This window comes from Oryctolagus cuniculus, chromosome 6 (assembly GCF_051225735.1).
Source record: "Oryctolagus cuniculus isolate XC-2025 breed Fujian yellow rabbit chromosome 6, ASM5122573v1, whole genome shotgun sequence".
NCBI lineage: Eukaryota > Metazoa > Chordata > Mammalia > Lagomorpha > Leporidae > Oryctolagus > Oryctolagus cuniculus.
Window position 1 is genome coordinate 106,672,626 of NC_142872.1, and position 18,423 is coordinate 106,691,048.

Consider the following 18,423-nt stretch of genomic DNA (forward strand, 5'->3'; position numbering starts at 1 on the left):
TCATGTTTTTTTTTTTTTTTTTTTTTCAAAAGACACAAGAAGACATGTGCAACAGTAAAATTCAGAGATGAAGGGACAATATTATTAAATAATATTTTGGGAGTCACCATCAAGGGAAACATCCCAATAATGATTGTGTTAAGTACTTCAGATTTTGGACAAAATTCTCAAGTTTTGTTGGCTAATGGGAATTTCTTTCTTTGAAATACACATGGTATTTGGAAGTAATTGACTGAAAAGTCATAACTACAGGAAAAAAACTCTTTTATTACCCTGAACTATTTGAGGGTAAGCGGCCAACTTTACCTCGTTACTGTTTAATACGTCAGTGCTTGTTTTCCATAGGCAAAGACATTGTACTACATAACGACTGCACACCCTCCAAAGGCAGGGAACTAACAAGGAGCCATCACTACCGTCTAATCCTCAGGTCCATTCAAGATTTGTCAGTTGTCCTCTGTAGTAAAAGGATTCAGGACGGAATTAAGTGTTGAGTTCAGTTGTCATCTCTTCTGTTGTCTGCCATTTGGAACACTTCCACAGCCTCTCCTTGACTTTCCTGCGCTGGAGAGTTTTGCAGAACATAGGCAGTGATTTTATTATGACATGGTCCTAAATATTTCTCACTGCATCCTAACAGGTGGCATATTATTTTAATTTTCCCCTTTACTCTGCTATTCACTTCATCACTTAATTTAAGGTGATATCTTCTTCACTATAAGGTTACTTTTCTTTTTCTCTTTTAAGGTTTGTTTATTATTTGAGGAGCAGTTACAGAGAGAAAGGGAGAGACACGCAGAGAGATCTTCCATCCGCTGGTTCACTTCCCAAATGGCCGCAACAACCAGGGCTGGGCCAGGTCTCCAATGGTGTGGGGGCCCATGTACTTGGGCCATCCTTTGCTGCTTTCCCAGGCAGGCAAAGCATTAACAGAGAGCTGGACCAGAAGCAGAGCAGCTGGGACTCAAGCCAGTGCCCATTTGGGATGCCTGTGCTGCAGACGGCAGTTCAACCTGCTGAGCCACAATGCCAGATAAAGGTTACTTTCTACCATTTGTAGTTAATCAGTGTTTACATTACAAGTTTGTTGTGGGAAGATAATCAGCTTTCCATCTCTATGGGTCATGCATCCATGGATTGTTAAGTTTTTTTAAAAAGTGTGTCTTTGGGTTAGTTCTGTGGCATAGTGGGTAAAGCCATTGCCTGCAGTGCCAGAATCCCATATGGGTGCTAGTTCCAGTCTCAGCTGCTCCACTTCTGATCCAGTTCTCTCCTATGACCTGGGAAAGCAGTAGAAGATGACTCAAGTCCCTGGGCCCCTGCACCTGTGTGGGAGACCCGGAGGGAGATCCTGGCTCCTGGCTTTGGATCGACCCGGCTCAGGCCGTTGTGGCCATTTGGGGAGTGAACCAGCAGATGGAAGACCTTTCTCTCTGTCTCTGTCTCTATCTCTCTCTGCCTCTGCCTCTCTGTAACTCTGCCTATCAAATAAAATAAATATTAAAAAACAAGTGTGTCTCAGTGAACGTGTAGATTTTTTTGTTGTCATTTCCAAAGCAGTGCAGTGTAATAACTATTGACACAGTATTTACAGTGCATTAGTTGTTGTAGGTAATCTAGAGGTGACGTATAGTATATAACAAGGTGTGCATAGGTTCTATGCAAATACGCTGCCATTTCCATAAGGAACTTGAGCATCTGCAGATTTTGGCATCTGCAGGGGGATCTTGGAACCGTTATCCTATGGATACTTAGAAACTAAGTCGGAGCCAGTGTTGTGGTATAGCAGCTAAAGCTGCCACCTGTGACACCAGCATCTCATATGGGCATTGGTTCAAGTTCCAGCTGCTCCACTTGCAATCCAACTCCCTGCTAATGTGCAGAAAGCAGAGGAAGATGGCCCAAGTTCTTGAGCCCCTGCACCCACATGGGAGACACAGAAGAAGTTCCTGGCTCTTGGCTTCGATCTAACCCAGCCCTGGTCATTATGGCCATCTGGGGTGTGAATCAGCGGATGAAAGATCTCTCTCTCTCTCCGTCTCCTTCTCTCTGTGCAAACTCTGCCTTTCAGATAAATAAATAAATCTCTAAAAAAGGAACTATGTAAATATTCTGTTTCTCATCACATTTTGAGTTCATGTCCATATGGACTCAGGGTTTCCTATTTCATTCCACAGGTTCTGTCATTATCATTTATTTTGATCCTCAGATTGTCTCAGAGTTGGCCACTGAAGGCCTCTTCAAGCTGGCTCCCATGTCTTTTAAATTCATTCTTTGAATGTTTCCCTGACTTCTGGGCCAACAAGATGTTCCAGGTCATTTCCTGCCCCATTCTTAGAGTTAGCCGTTTCTTCAAGGGACGCTGGTTTATTGTTTGGGGGAATGGTGCTTACAAAGCAAGATCTGGGTGCAAGCTGTGCTCTTTGCTTTTGGGCTGTGTTCATTGTGTTCATCGCTCTTCGACCTCAGTACATAAAGCTAGAGAATACACACACACATATACACACATACAAAACACAACACAACAAGCAAGTATATATTTGTTTCTTTATCCAAATATTTCTATTTACCAGTCTACCTATCTTCTACATGGAAACCATAGGGGTTGGTGCTGTGGCATACCAGGTAAAGCCACCACTTGCAGATTTATTTATTGGGGCCGGAGCTGTGGCACAGCGGGTTAACCTCCTGGCCTGAAGCGCTGGCATCCCATATGGGTGCCGGTTTGAGACCCAGCTGCCCCTCTTCCAATCAAGCTCTCTGCTATAGCCTGGGAAAACAGTAGAAGATGGCTTAAGTTGTTGGGCCCCTGCATCCACGTGGGAGACCTGGAGGAAGCTCCTGGCTCCTGGCTTCGGATCAGTGCAGCTCTGGCTGTTGTGGCCAACTGGGGAGTGAACCATTGGATGGAAGACCACCCCCCCCCCCCGCCTTTCCTCTCTCTGTGTAACTCTGACTTTCAAAGAAAAGATTTATTTATTTTATTTGAAAGGCAGAGTTACAGAGAGGAAGAGAGAGAGAGGTCCTCCATCTGCTGATTCACTCCCCAGATGGCTGCAATGGCCAGAGCTGTGTCGATCAAAGCCAGGAGCCAGGAGCTTCTTCCAGGTCTCCCATGTGGGTGCAGGGGCCCAAGGACTTGGGCCACCCTCCACTGCCTTCGCAGGCTATATCAGAGAGCTGGATCACACTGATAGGCACAACATCACAAGGTTCCATTTCCTTTCATGTATTTAGTTATTTGATCGACTTCCCAATTCCTCCACTGCCTCCTCCCCACCCTGGACATCTCCTCATCCTGTCAATTCTCTGACCTTCTTCCTAGCCTGGTTGGGACTCCAAAACCTCTCTGTAGTGTCCCATGCTGCCCCCTCATGGGGCTGTGAGAACTCTTCTCATCCTTCTCGCTCTCGGACATTGCCTGCTGGGAAATTCTTTGCATAGATTGAAGGTTTCTTTTAGAGAAGAAAACACCAGAGGTGGTTTTAGAAAGATCTGCTTCTTGGGTCTTGGTCTTAAGAGATGATCATGATGAAATGTGAGTATTTGGAAGTGTTGACGGGCATGATGGACTCCCGGGCAGCCAAATGACCACAAAAGAGCTAGTATATATATATATATATATATATATATATATATATATATATATATGAGGTAGAGTTACAGAGAGGGGACATCTGTAGAAGAGGGAAAGAGAGAAAGGTCTTCCATCCACTGGTTTACTCCCCAAATGGCTCCAACAGCCAGAGCTGAGCTGATTCGAAGTCAGGAGCCAGAAGCTTCTTCCAGGTCTCCCACATGGGTGCAGGGACCCGAGCACTTGAGCCATCTCTTTTCCAGGCTATTAGCAGAGAGCTGAATGGGAAGAGGAGCAACCAGGATGCAAACTGGTGCCCATAAAGGATGCTGGTGCCTCAGGCGTAGGCTCAGTGCCACAGCGCCGGCCCCAGAGGTAGAACTCTTAAGCATTACATCATTTTCAGTGTAGATGACGTCCTGGAGGCCAGTCTGTCCTTGAGGAGGCCACAACCTGTGCAGATGCTCATGCAATACTCCTTTGGTTTTACTCATAAATGCACAGACTTCCAGGAAAGTGTTCTGTTATTTGTTGCTGTGTCTTATCCTAAATCCCTAAGTGTGTTGCCACTGGCAACTTGAACCTCTATCTCTCCCTTGTGCCTGGATGGAAAACTGTTGTTGGCGAGAGCCTTGTCTGTCAGCCCCCACTCTCCCAAGGTGGACAATTGCAGAGACAGCTCCTTGGCTGAGCAGGAACAGGTGTGGGAGGCCCTCGCCACAGCAGGTCCCAGATGGCTTCTGCGACTCTGTCCAGCTCACACAGGTGGTGGGAGCCACATGAAGGGCTGGTGGGTTCTTTTATTTATTTACTTTACAATTTTTATTTGTTTTATTAGAGAGAGAGAGACAGACAGACAGACAGACACGGAGATGTCTGCCATCTGCTGGTTCACTCCCTAAATACTAGGGTCAGGCCACCTGGGTTTCTCACGTGGGTGCAGGAACCTAATTACCTGAGCCCTCACTGCTGCCTCCCAGGGTCTGCACTGGGGGTCTCTGGAATTAAGAGCAGGATATGGGAAACTGACTCCATGTACCCCCGTGGGACACGAGCCTCTTAACTAGCAGCTTCACTCCTGTGCTAAATGGCTATCCCAAATGGCCTGGTTTTTGACCTCCATGGCTGATGCTCTTAGTTCCGCATGTCTGGCCTTTATCATTCAGAATGAAGGTGAATCCATGAATGAGTTGTAACCAAATTTGAGAAACCACATGAGAAGGGACAGAATAATTAAATGCAGGGAGAAATATTGGGGACAAGGGGACAAGGGTGGGACACGTTTTTCTCCTGCCTTTTCCTTTAGCACCAACCCCTGAAGTGATGTTTGTTCACTGGAGCTTCAGTGAGGGCTTGGATGCCAAAGATGAAAAACCTGGAAATGTCCTGACTAGAAATTAGATTTCTTCCTATGCATTATGGATTTGAAATAAAAATTTTTGTTTAACATTCTGTCTAGATTCTTTCAGTTGTAAATGCTAATTGCACCTAATCCATAGGTTGTTTGTAATTTCTGGACTGTCCAGTCCCCTTAGAAGAGTCACAAGGAGCAAACACTGATGCTCTTGGCGTGTCCACTGTTTAGGCTGTCAGGGTCAAGGGCAGCGAGGACGAGGAAGAGAGTGCTACAGGTGGGCGGGGATCAATCAATCATTCATCTGTTCCAGAGGTCCCTGGGCTTTCCCAGCTCATGGTGATAGTCAGACAGTAATTCACTCATGGCCTCCGGGTTAACAAGTGCGCGTAACTTTTCAGGATGCTAGGTGGTTAGGTCAAAATAAGTCAACGGTTGAGTTTGTGCAGTGCCCGACAGATATCGCCTCGTTTCCTTCAAACACACAGAACCTCCTGCAGGGTCCCTTTGATTCACTGCAGCGCCGGGACACCTCAGCTGACAGGGTGGGAACCAGACAGCTTTCATTTGCTCTTTGTGGAGGGGTGAGGAGCCCTGTCTTTGGAGAGGATCACAGTGCTGCAAAGCTTTCATGAGGCTCTGTTCTGCTGGCGAGAAAAACGACTATCTGCTCACAAGGTATCAAAACGTGGGCTCCCTGTGAAATTCCGGGCATGGCAATCAATGAACTGGGTATTCCACATCCCGCTGAAAGAAGCCAGCAGAGTGGCTGATCACAGGCGGGGTGGGGGGGGGTGGGGGGGGTGGGGTGGGTGGGTGGGTTTACTAGACCACAGAAAAGCGGGCCAGCTGGTTATTCTCAAAGCATTTCCAGCCTCTGTTTCCTTGGCTCCTGAGTGCACGTGCTTTTGTGGGTTTCCTGTGACCTCTCTGAATAATGTGTCTTGGATCAGCTAATGCTTGCTACCTAGCTGTTCACTGTTGAGATCCTTCACCTCCTGGGCCCTGGTTTTCATGATAGTCTGTGAGCACATGGCTCCCCAAACTTCATTTTTTCTCCTTCTTACTGGAGTTCACCTCTTCAAATTTCCCCAGTCCTTGGAAAGAAAGTCAATCTTGACTTCCAGTGATGTGACCTTGGGGGAAAAGGAAGGGCAGAGATCCAAGGGATGCGTCTTGGGCTTCCTCTCCCTGAAAGCCCACAAAAAGAAGCTGGATGCTATGAAAGGAATGCAGGTGCAAGCCAGGGGGTGGCCGGTGGTGCTGTGGGGAGGGCCCTAAGCAAAGCAGGACCTGAGGGAGGAGACACATGACATCCTCAGATAGCATCTGGGGAGACTCCAGGGAGACAAAGCCTCCACACTTTCCCACGGTGAGCTAGAGCTGGGGTTCTCCAGATTTTTTAAATGCCACTACCCCATAAGAAGCCATAACCAAATTTGGGAAGTGGGGGGAGAATCTGGGCCCGTGAGGGCATTCCAAAGAGTAGCCAAGGCTGAGAACCCCCTTGCTAGAGGAGGTTGACCTGAAAAACAAGTGGGGGTGAGGGTAGGGAAGAGGGAACTGAGTCTCCCTGACTGACCAGCAGGTCCAGGGGATAGGGCCCGGGCCGGTTTGTCACCGTGTGTAGCCTGGGAATCAACCCAATGTTGAAGACTCTAGATCTGATTGTATCAGTCAAGACATTCCTGCAGTAGCAGTTTCTGGATATGTCGGTCACATATCTCACACTTTCTCTCTTACCTAAGCCAGGATGGTCTTCCGCCTTTGTAACGGACATAGCCAAGGCTGCTGGTATGTGTATTACTCCTACCTTCTCCTTTAGCACCAAACCCTAAAGTGGTGTTTATTCATTAGGGCTGAAATGAAGGCCTTCATTTTTGCTTTCATTGGTGGAGGCTGCTCATTTTACACTAGTATTAGTTCTTTCTTACCAAGTTTTTTTTTTTTTTAAATAATCATTTCTATTGATTTGAAAGGCAGACAGAGAGATCTTCCATCTGCTGATTTACTTCTCAGATGTCTGCAATAGCCAGGGCTGGACTAGGCTGAAGCCAGGAGCCAGGAGCTCAGTCTGGGTCTCCCACATGAGTGGTAGGGACCCAAGTACTTGAACCATCGCCTGCTACCTCCCAGGATGCACATAGGCAGAAAGCTGGAATTGGAAGCAGAACAGGGACTTGAACACAGGCATTCCCACATGGAATGCAGAAATCCCAAGTAGCATTTTACCCATTGTGCCAAATGCCTGCTCCCACGTGGTAGCATTTTTAAAACAGAGCTGCCTAGAGAAACAAAGACTGCAATTTCTCAGTCTCCATGGCCGTGCTGCCACGAAGGCTAAGTTTTGTCCACTAGGACACCAGCAGAAGCATACGGTGGTACCTTCTGGAATTCTTAACAGACAACAGGAATGGGCCCCTTCTCCATCCTTCTGCATTTTACTATCTGAAACACAGGTGTCTCCATCTGTGACCAGAGGATGGACAAGGCCATAGCGTGGTAATGATAGAGTGGGGAACCAGATGGGGAGCTTGATCCTGCAAATTCCAGGGAGCAGAGCCCCCACACTGACTCTGGCCTGAGACTTCAGATTCACAGTGTGCTTTTGGATTTTCTGTCATTCAAAGCTGAACCTAATCCTAACTAACATAGTCTTTCAATACTCTGTTGGGCCGTCACTTGGTGTCTTTGGGTCCTGACGTCATCTTTCACCAGCTCTTCTACTGCATCCAGCTCTCAGGCACCTGTTCATGAGAGAAGTGAGCTCTCTGTGCCTCTACCCAAGTCATTACTGAAAACAGGATCAGGGGAGGCTAAGGACAGCGACCTCCTGCCCGCTCTGCTATTTCACTTTTTGGAGTCTCGGTGCCCTGTCTACTTGCCTGTGGACAGGAGAGGCATGGCCGCTGGGGGCACCAAGGAGGGGAAGCCACAGATCGGTGAGTCCCAAGCTTTTGCCCGCATCAGGACCTCCCAGAGGGGTTGTAAGCATAGCCTGCTGTGTGCCGCCCTGAGTTTCTGATTCAGGACGTGCAGCGTGAAGCCCAAGGACTTGCATTTGTGTTTCTCACACTCTCAGGTGGTCCCGATGATTGCGGGACAGCACTCTGACAGCCACGTTAATTGGAAGGTGAACGACAAAAGGGAAAGAGTATTTAAAAGTAGCTTCCATTTTGCCACTGATGAATACGCAAAAGCACTCACTGTTAGCTGTGTCAGGAGAAATTATGAAACAAGAGACCAATAGGCAGACTCATACAGGGCCGAGTAACTGTTGAAGGAATACACAGACCGATCTTGGTATCCGTGTGCTGCCAAGAGTATCTAAGTGTTAGCCCCGGAATCTTCCCCAGGGTTTCTCCCGGCCCAGCAATGTGCTTGGAGAGGGCTCAGTGCACAGTTAACAGTACAAGGGCCGTTAGGGCCAGTGCCTCAGAGAAGGAACAGATGAAGAATTTGGGGACACGGAAGAAAGGGTGGCAGGATTAGGAGCTGTAGCATCCCCAGGCGCTCTGGGAGAAGCCACAGGTAACCGTGGATCAAAGGGAAAACACTCAGCAAAGATGAAAGGCGCGATAATTCTAAGTCAAGAGCGAGAGTTTTAGAATAGAAGTGATAATAACAGACACTTAGCACCAACAGGGCGAGTCCCCGGGCCAGGAGCTCTCCCAAAGCGCCATCCTAGGGGAGCTCGAGTTCTCGCGAAGTGATTTGTACTTTCCCTCTTGGATGTTAAAATCCCGCTTTTCTAACAGAGCGCATCTTCCTGCGGTATTTATTTTTGCTTTTGTCATGTTAAAAGTGGAACCGGAGGAGGTCCGGGAGCCGGGCGCGGAGGGTAAACAAGGCTGACTTTGGAGTGCGAAACCGGCGGCGGGGGAGGCGTGGCGTCGCCGAGGTCACCTTGGGGAGCCGGCTGAGCTGGCCGCGCCTCCTCGAGGAGAAGCGTACCCTGGGATCCGGAGGGCGCGTCCCCGCGGGCGCCCTGCCGCCTGCAAGCTGAGCGCCGGCCCTGCGCGCTCGCCTGCGACTTTCACCTCGCCCGGCTGGAGCGCTGCTCGGTCCCCGGGCGCCGCAGCTTCGAACGGCAGGTGGAGCGGCGCGCGCCGCTGGAGAGCCGCCGCCGACTTTCTCCCCGTCTCTGCACTGCTGTGAGGGCAAAGCCGGCTCGGCCGTGGGAGATGCAAGCCCTGGCGGGGCTTCTGCCCCAGGCGCCGAAGGAGGCTCACCTCCCTGCGGTTTCCCTTCACCCATCAGTTGCGTATAGATAGTAAGTGTGAAGAATCACACGGGGAGGAACTGGGCAAAGCATTCCGACCTTCTTAGGGGGAGAAAAGCCGTATCCTGTAAATACAAAGTGTGACTTGGGTGGAGAAGATGTATTTAAAAACTTGGAGAACGTGGCGGTGTGTGTGTGTGTGTGTGTGTGTGTGTGTTTGTGTGTGTGTGTGTGTGTGGTGTGCTTGGTTCCCCGGGTTCGTGAAGCTAAGTGGTGAATGACTTGCAGGCAATGGGCAAGAGTTTCCAAGTGGCTGCCAATATGACCAGAGCAAAGGCGTCCCGCCCAGTGTCCCTACTGAGTTCTTGCTGAGGTGCCCTTGAATTGTAAAAATTAACTCCTCTTTTAAGCTCTGCTTTAATGACATTAAAACTCATTGTTGCTGATGTGTTTCAAAATTATTGTGCATAGACAGTTCTAAAGTAACTTTTATGAGATAACATGCATTTAAAAAATTGTGAGGATAGGCCGGTGCCGCAGCTCACTAGGCTAATCCTCCGCCTTGCGGCGCCGGCACACCGGGTTCTAGTCCCGGTCGGGGCAACGGATTCTGTCCCGGTTGCCCCTCTTCCAGGCCAGCTCTCTGCTGTGGCCAGGGAGTGCAGTGGAGGATGGCCCAAGTGCTTGGGCCCTGCACCCCATGGGAGACCAGGATAAGTACCTGGCTCCTGCCATCGGATCAGCGCGGTGCGCCGGCTGTGGCGGCCATTGGAGGGTGAACCAACGGCAAAAGGAAGACCTTTCTCTCTGTCTCTCACTGTCCACTCTGTCAAAAAAAAAAAATTGTGAGGATATTTGTGAAGTTAACTCAAGTCGGCCTTGGAAAATAAAGTATTTTTGCATATTATGGGAAAGCTATCCCAGTCAGGTAAATATCTGAAGTACCTTGGGAAATGATGACAGTGTCAAATTTTATGAAAGGTACAGTTTTTAAGTTATAACTGCATAATGAGTATTTAATTTCTTTTAAAGACTTATTTATATATTTGAAAGGCAGAGTTGCAGAGTGGCAGAGGGAGGAGAGAGGAAGGGAGGGAGTGGGAGAGAGAGAGACAGAGAGAGAGAAAGGTCTTCTATACACTGGTTCACTCCCCAGGTGGCCTAAAGGGCTGGAACCCTGTCAATCCGAAGCCAGGAGCCTGGAGCTTCTTCCGATCTCCCACACGGGTGCAGGGGCCCAAGGACTTGGGCCATCTTCTACTGCTTTCCCAGGCCATAGCAGAGAGCTGGATCAGAAGTGGAGCAGCCAGGACTCAAACTGGCGCCCATATGGGATGCCGGCACTGCAGGTGGTGGCTTGACCCACTATGCCACAGCGCTGGCCCTGAATATTTGATTTCAAGAGATGTGCATATATTTATTCTGTCCTCTTTGAAAACACTTCTTAAGAATTTTTTAGCTTTGGTTAAGAAGACGTAACAGCTTTGTAATCATTTTTGGCAGAAGATTTTACCAAACCTCCCACCAGAGGGCAGTATTTAACAAGTATTTGATAAAAATATACATTAACTGTAATTCATAGAAATCACATTTCAAGAGCAATAATATCAGTAGAAAGTAAGTATTTTCTTCCATCAACACAACCAAAGTAAGAAACCCATGGACACTTGGCTTTCTCGTGGAGTAGATAGTTCTTAAAGCAGCATATCCTAGGTTGGGAAGAGTGTTTGCTTTTTAATTTTCAAGATGGAAGAAGTAATCGAAGGAACTGGAAACGATTTAGGTAGTTCTTTACAAGCCCTGGACTGATCCCACTGGCTTGATAGAAAGAAGCTTGGTTGTTTTAACTCAATCGCCAACACATTATTTACCCTCCCTGAGAAACCATCCAAATTTGGCTGCATTCCATATGCTAGAAAAAGCTGGGAGCCGGAGCCAAGGGTAGGTTTGACAGAGGGAGCAGAACAGTGCAAGGAGAGGCTCCTGGGACCCCTTTGCTGCGCCCACAGGCAGCGGCCACCGCAGGTGCTGGGAGCTCCGCCTGACTCAGGGAAGACTCAGTGGACGTTGATTTCTCGTCTAGTCACTTGCTGTGTGGTGACTTCCGGCCTGGTGGTGTTGCTTAACTTCTGTTTGCTGTATTAGAGTTTGAAAAAGAAACAACTGTACGTGGTAAACAAACCATAGAAGATAGTGCGTAATTAAAAATGTTGTTCAGGGGCCGGTGCTGTGGCGTAGCAGGTTAAAGCCCTGGCTTACAGCACCAGCATCCCATTTGGATGCCAGTTCCAGTCCCAGCTGCTCCACTTCTGATCCAACTCCCTGCTAATGCACCTGGGAAAGCAGCGGAGGATGACCCAAGTGCTTGGGCCCCTGCACCAGCGTGGGAGACCTGGAAGAAGCTCTGGGATCCTGGCTTCGGACAGGCTCAGCTCCGGACGTTGTGGCCATTTGAGGAGTGAACCAGTGGATGGAAGATCTCTCTGTCTCTTCCTCTCTCTTTCAAATAAATAAAGTCAATCTTTAAAAAAAATGAAAAATATGTTTTTACTCAGTCTCCAGAGGTAGCCACAGCAATGATTTTTTTTGTATGTCATCCAGAAAATGCTCACACACAGACACGCTTACACGGACACATGTCAAGTCCACACACGTGGTTACACTAATGGGAGCGCACTGCACAGACATTTGCCGGCCCTTTGTTTTTCTTGTTTCAACAACACAACTTGCAAATCTGCCTGCACTCCACTGCTTCACTCTTTGCTTTATTTCCTCAGTGAGGCATTTCTCCAGGGCAGGATGGCAGAACTTCTTTTTTTTTTTTTTTTTTCTTTTTCCCTTTGCTTCACAGAGTCAGAGAGAGTACTGTTAACATACGAGGTGTTTAATGACCAGTGTGGGATTGATTAACTAGAATGTCAGTTTGTTCTTGGCGAGCTGGGACGAGGAAGAAGGAAGGGCCATAACCACACTGAGGAATTTGTTTTGCTTGTTTCCAAAATGCGAAAACTAGAAAGAGAACATTGATCTTGGCTAGTATTTTTCTCAGCCTCTAATGCTTGAATTTGACTGCAAATTCTTGCATTATTTTGGCCTGTGGGTTGTCCTAGCTTCTCTCCTCGCTCATTCAGCGGTGAGCGGTGCCTTTGGAGGGACAGGTCTTCAAAATCTCATGATAAATGATGGACGTGCTGTGGGAATGGGGGCGTAAAACCCTCTTCAGAAACAGGAGATGCCATTCATTTAGGTCTAGTGGCCCTGATGATCGCTCTTCATTTTAAAGATTGTGTATCAGGATAATTGAAATGACGTGCAAAAATCTTAGTTCTTTTTATATTACATCTTCTGTTTGGATTTTTTAAAAAGGGGTTTATTGATTTATTTTTATTTATTTTAAAATCAGAGCACGAGAGAGAGACAGAGAGAGATCTTCTGTCCACAGGTTCACTCCCCAAATGCCTACAATAACTGGGGCTGGGCAAGGCCAAAGCCAGGAGCCTGGAAATCAACCCTGGGGTCCCATGTCAGTGGCAGGGCCATCATCTGCTGCCTCCTGGGATATGTGTTAGCAGGAAGCTGCATTCCAAGTGAGTGAGGACACAAACCCAGACACTCTGATGTGAGATGCAGGCATCCCAAGTGGTGTCTCAACTGCTGTGCCAAACGCTCAGCGTGTGTAGACTTTACGGCACTGATTTGAGAATTTTTTTTTTTTTGTTCTCAGACTATGAATGCATTTTGTCCTTTAGGTAGATGGCGGCATAAGCTCTCGAACTTTTCGAGTCCTGGCAGTGTTAACAGTGAGTTCCTACCATTTGTTATCGAGTAGCATCTGAAAATCACAGTGAATCGGAATGTCTAGTCTTTCCAAGGACCTACCTGCCAACAGTCTAGACTGCTTCCAGAATGTGCCCCACTGTTTTGCCTCTGGGCTTTTTGCTGCTTGTGTGCTTTCGGAAGTTCTGCCAGCGTCTTATGGCGCAGCCGCAGTGCTGCTATTCACATGCAACCCAGTGGACTTGGCGGGTATCCCGGGTGCAGAGACTCGTCCACAGCTCTGGGGAAACAGAGAGAGATTGATTTCCATCCACTGGTTCACTCCCCAAATACCCTGTCACAGCTTGCACTGAGCCAGGCCAAGGCCAGGAGCCTGCAGCTCCATCCAGGTCTCCCCCGTGAATGGCAGGGGCCCAAGCACTCACACCATCTTCCACTGCCTTCCCAGGAGCATTAGCGGGGAGCTGGATTGGAAGTGGAGCAGCCGGGACTCAAACCAGTGCTCCTATACAGGTGCTGGTGTCACAGACTGTGGCTTAACTCGCTGTACCACACTGTGGGTATTTTCCAATACGATGACAAATATCGTGAATACATTGCAAGTTGGAGAGGCTGCAGGCAGACCACACTTAGCTTCTATAGAGCCCTGATTGGCTGCTCAAGGATGAGTGTTGGGGGTGGCCAAGTGTGTTCATCACACCAAGGTACACAGGTGTGCAGGCAGGGCGAGCAGCGGGAATGACCTGGTCTCCCACCTGCTGATTTAGGCTCCGCCAGGGACCTCTCACTGGTGGCTTCTAATCTGACCTGGGGAGCTCAGAGGCTCAGGAATAAGGCTGTGTGAGGACAAAGTTAGCAAAGCATTTTCTCCTTTTCTATGGAAACACAGTTCTGGGGTAAATTTCTAGCCCTGTTCGCCCGGCATCCTGATACGGGTGCCAGCTGTGTTCACAGGCAACACTGCTTATGGCAGACTGGCCCGTGCTTGGTGAGCTGCATCTGGCGTGGGTATAACCGGGTCAGGAGGAGACACAGCACTGGGCTCCCTTGCTGAGACCTGGGCCCGTGGCTCTCTGGGCCTGTTACAGTAGAACCGGCTCCCCATGTGTGGGGGCCAGGAAGGCTCGGCGTCCACCTGGATGTTCCCAGGCCCTCATCTCTGACCCGTGACTCAGGCCCTTCAAAGTGGCCCTGGGCCTGCTGGGAGCACCCTGCGGTGTGCTGTTTCCTGCTCCATTCCTCCAGTGAAACCGGCACCTGCAAGGAGGCGCCTTGCATCCATCCCATCGCTCTCTGAGCTGAGCCCGCGACTGCCAACAGTGGATGTGGCAGGAAGTAGCTACTGGATTTATTTATATGCAACAGGCAAACAAAACAAGACAAAAACACCCCCAGATTCTTGTCTTCCTGACCATGAAGGAGGCTGCTCCAGCTTTGTGCCATCAGCCTTGTCCTCCGCTCACCCCTGCAGCGAGCCAGGCGTGTGTTCCTAGCATCTGGCAGGTCCAAGCTGGTCACACAGCAGAGGATGTTCTGTCAATAACCATTGCGTCATTGATGTCAATAAGCCCTTGTTGATCACCTTTGGCACGTCCAGGCCTTGTGTGCGTTGCCAGTGCAAATCTGTCTCAGTGGATCCCTGCCCTCCAGGAATTCACATCCTATGACCCAGAACACGCTCAGCACTGTCTCACCATGTGTGGGAAGGGGAACGATGCACGCAGGGCTCTCTGGTTGATACTATTTTTTTTTAAGATTTCTTATTTATTTGAAAGTCAGAGTTACACAGAGAGAGGAGAGGCAGAGAGAGAGAGCAAGGTCTTCCATCTGCTGGTTCACTCCCCAGATGGTCACAATAGCCGGAACTGCGCCGATCTGAAGCCAGGAGCCCGGAGCTTCTTCCGGGTCTCCCACATGGGTGCAGAGGCCCAAGGACTTGGGCCATTTTCTACTGCCTTCTCAGGCCATAGCAGAGAGCTGGATGGGAAATGGAGCAGTCGGGTCTTCGCCCAAAGGGGGAAGGGTGCCTGCCAGCACAGCAGGCGGCTTGACCTGCTATGCCACAGCGCAGACCCTGATATATTTTTTCAAATAAAAGATTTGCTTATTTAAATAATGACAGAGAGAGAAGGAAAGACAGAGAGAGAGAGAGAGAGAGCATGCACTTCCATCCATTGATTCATGCCCCAGATGTCTGCAATGGCTGGGGTTGGTTCAGGCTGAATGAAGCCAGGAACCTGGAATTTCATTTGGGTCTCCCACACGGGTGGCAGGGGCCCAAGTACTTGCATTAGCAGGGAGCTAGATCAGAAGCAGAGTGGTCCAGACTTGAACCAGTGACCCAATATGGGATGCCAACATTGCACGACCTGGCTTAACCCGTTGTGCCACCATGCTGGCTCCAAAATTGACTTTCTTGAAAAGTCCTTCAGCATCGCTGCCCTGGGAGAGCGTCAGGAGCTGTCCAGTTTCCTCAGGCCTCTCCCTGCTGCTGTGGCCCAAGTTTGGTGAGGCAATGTGTTGATGTGAAAGGTGCTGTCCCATAGGGCAGCCAGTCACATGTGGCCATTTTACTTTAAATTTATCTTACTTAAAAATGCAGTTTCTCATTCCCATCAACCACATATTAAGTGCATAGTAGTCATGTGGGCTACTAGCTACCATATTGGAAGCATAGATGTAGAACATTCCAGGGGACAGCACTGTGCTGTCCTCCCAGGTCCCTTGTGCTTCTTGCCCTACACACACACACCCCATATACCCCCCCTCCACTGCATGTCCAAATTGTATTCATTTATTATGCAGAAAAAATTGACTATTCAGGCTGTGCCAAAAGGCTTCTTAAAAAAATGAAACAAAACACATTTATTTGAAAGGCAGAGTGAGTGACAGAAAAAGAGAGATCTTCCATCTGTTGGTTCACCCCAAGACGACTGCAACAGCTAAGCCAGGAGCCAGGAACTCTGTGTGGGTCTCCACAAGGGTGGCAGGGGCCCAAGTACCCGGGCCATCATCCACGGCTTTCCCAGGTGCATTAGCAGGGAGCTGGATCAGAAGTGGAGCAGCCAGGATGAGAACCAGCACTCTAGTAAGAGATACAAGAGTCCCAAATGGCAGCCCAACCCGCTGAACCACACCACCAGCCCCTGAAGGGAATTCTTCCCCTTCCACTGAAAAAGAAGTGCCAAAGCGATCTGAGGTGTTCTCCTAAAGCCCAAAGACCTGTCTACCTCGAGAAGAGAAATCCTTCTCTCCTAGACGGCAGTCCTCATTTCTTGAAAATTATGACACTGATCCTTGAACGTGGCATGTGGAAGCAGTTTCATTACTTGATCATCATACAGAGGATAAAAAAGTACAAGAAGTTCTAAGTCAAATCCTTTGTTTATTTGGCTATAAAAAGCAAAGAGAAGAAAATGAAAAAAGAATTACAGCTCAGCCTTAGGCACAGCATCAACTTTGAAATAGAAAATATTTGACTTGCACCGAGGAATAGTCTGTCTGAGCTCCATTGAATCATCGTGCCAGATGGCTGTCCAAATAAATGAACTGAAGCAAAACAAGCCAGATTTATGGCTTCTTTGCAGTCAAAAATAACATGTCTATTATTAAAGGTAAATAATGTCATGCTGAGGTGTTGTGGCTTGTATAACAATGACTTGGTGTTCTGAGGTTATGCTAGAAAATGGTAAACATTCGCCTGTAAGAAGTGATTATTCTTTTAGAAGAAGCAAGACCGAGGGTGTACATTTATAATCTAGTTTTTCCAATTGAATATCAGACTGGAAAAGTTCTAGCACTTCAGCCTCTACTCAGAAGCAGCGACTGTTAGAGTTTTCTCAGGAAACCCTCTTCCTTCCATTGCTCCCACCTCATAAAAACCTAAAGGGTTGGGGGAACATTTGGTACCGCAATTAAAACACGTTCTTGGGATGCTTACATGGGTTCTAGTCCTGGCTATGTCTCAATTCCAGCTTCCTGCTAATGTGCACTCTGGGAGGCGGCAGGTGATGATGGCTCAAGTACATAGGTCCCTGCTACTCATGGATGGAGCTACTCAGGATGCAGGCTTTGCTTGGCCCTGTCCTAGATGTTGTGGACATTTGGGGAGTAAACCAGTGAATAGGAGCTCTCTGTCTCTGTCAGTCTGCCTTTCCAAAGGAAAAAAAATCATAATGAGGAGATGCGGAGCTTTGTATTTTCTCTTTTGTAACTTTTTTCCCAATGAAGATGACGAAAGTGCAGTTTTTATTCCATTTATTCATTTAACAAACTTTCAAGCACATTTTATTTTAAAATAAAATTTATTTCTTTGTTTTTATTTATTTGAAACAAGGAGAGAGAGAGAGAGAGAGAGAGAGAGAGCGAGAGAGAGCTGTCTTCCATCCACTGGTTCACTTCCCCAAATTCCTGCAACAGCCAGGGCTGGAACAGGCCAGTCAGGAGTCTAGAACTTCATCTGGGTACTAGAGCTGTGGCGTAGTGGACTGAAGCCTCCACCTGTGGTGCCAGCATCCCATATGGGCACCAGTTCGAGTCCTGGTTGCTCCACTTCTGATCCAGCTCCCTGCTAATGTGCCTGGGAAAAGCAGCAGAAGATGGCCCAAGTCCTTGGGCCCCTGCACCTATGTGGGAGACTCAGGAGAAGCACCAGCTCCTGGCTTTGGATTGGCACAGCTCTGGCTGTTGCAGCCATTTGGGGAGTGAACCAAGGGATAGAAGACCGACCTCTCTGTCTCTCCCTTTCACTGTCTAAAACTCTACCTTTCAAATAAATAAATAAAATATTAAAAAAAAAAGAACTTTATCAAGAACTTTATCTGAGTCTCTCATATGGGTGGCAGGGACCCAAGTACTTTCTTTTTGCATTGTTTTTAATTTTTTAAATTAATAGGAAGAGTGAAGATTTCATGTAATTTATAGATTTCTGAACATAGGACACTTCCCTCTCTCCCTCCCTCCCTTCTTCCCTTTCTTCCTTGTTTCCTTCCTTCCTTTTTCTTTCTTTTGTGATAACACACACACACACACACACATATATACATATACATATTTTTGTTTTTGTTTTTCTTTTAAAGATTTACTTATTTATTTGAAAGTCAGAGTTACACAGAGAAAAAAGGAGAGGCAGAGAGAGAGAGAGAGAGAGAGAGAGAGATATCTTCACCTGATGTTTTACTCCCCAGTTGGCCGCAATGGCCGGAGCTATGCCTATCCGAAGCCAGGATCCAAGAGCTTCCTCTGGGTCTTCCCACATTGGTGCAGGGCCTAAGCTCCAGGGCCATCCCCCACTACTTTCCCAGGCCATAGCAGAGAGCTGGATCGGAAGTAGAGCATCTGAGACTCCAACTGGCTCCCATATGGGATGCTGGAACTGCAAGTGGTGGCTTTACCTGCTACACCACAGCACTGGCCCTGAGGGAATGAATTTCTCCCCAGCACAAGGCAGTGGATGACTTTTGGGAATGTGCTACTGTTGGACTCATGACCTCG

The 18,423-nt window shown here is 48.2% G+C and overlaps 2 long non-coding RNA genes across 3 annotated transcripts in view; one reads left to right on the plus strand and one right to left on the minus strand.

Moving 5' to 3' along the window:
• LOC149126254 (uncharacterized) lies at positions 1 to 13,234 on the minus strand. Of its 2 annotated transcripts, none has more exons than XR_016235771.1 (2): positions 13,033 to 13,234; positions 1 to 564 (listed from the first exon to the last, which is right to left on the minus strand). It is a non-coding gene; the product is annotated as an uncharacterized LOC149126254 (long non-coding RNA). The 2 variants fall into 2 exon arrangements; XR_016235770.1 differs by lacking the exon at positions 13,033 to 13,234 and adding an exon at positions 3,315 to 3,570.
• The window catches only part of LOC149126255 (uncharacterized), a 24,602-nt gene continuing 13,792 nt past the window's right edge, over positions 7,614 to 18,423 (plus strand). The window contains exon 1 of the long non-coding RNA XR_016235769.1: positions 7,614 to 9,204. This is a non-coding gene — a long non-coding RNA (uncharacterized LOC149126255). The remainder of the gene's footprint in view (positions 9,205 to 18,423) is intronic.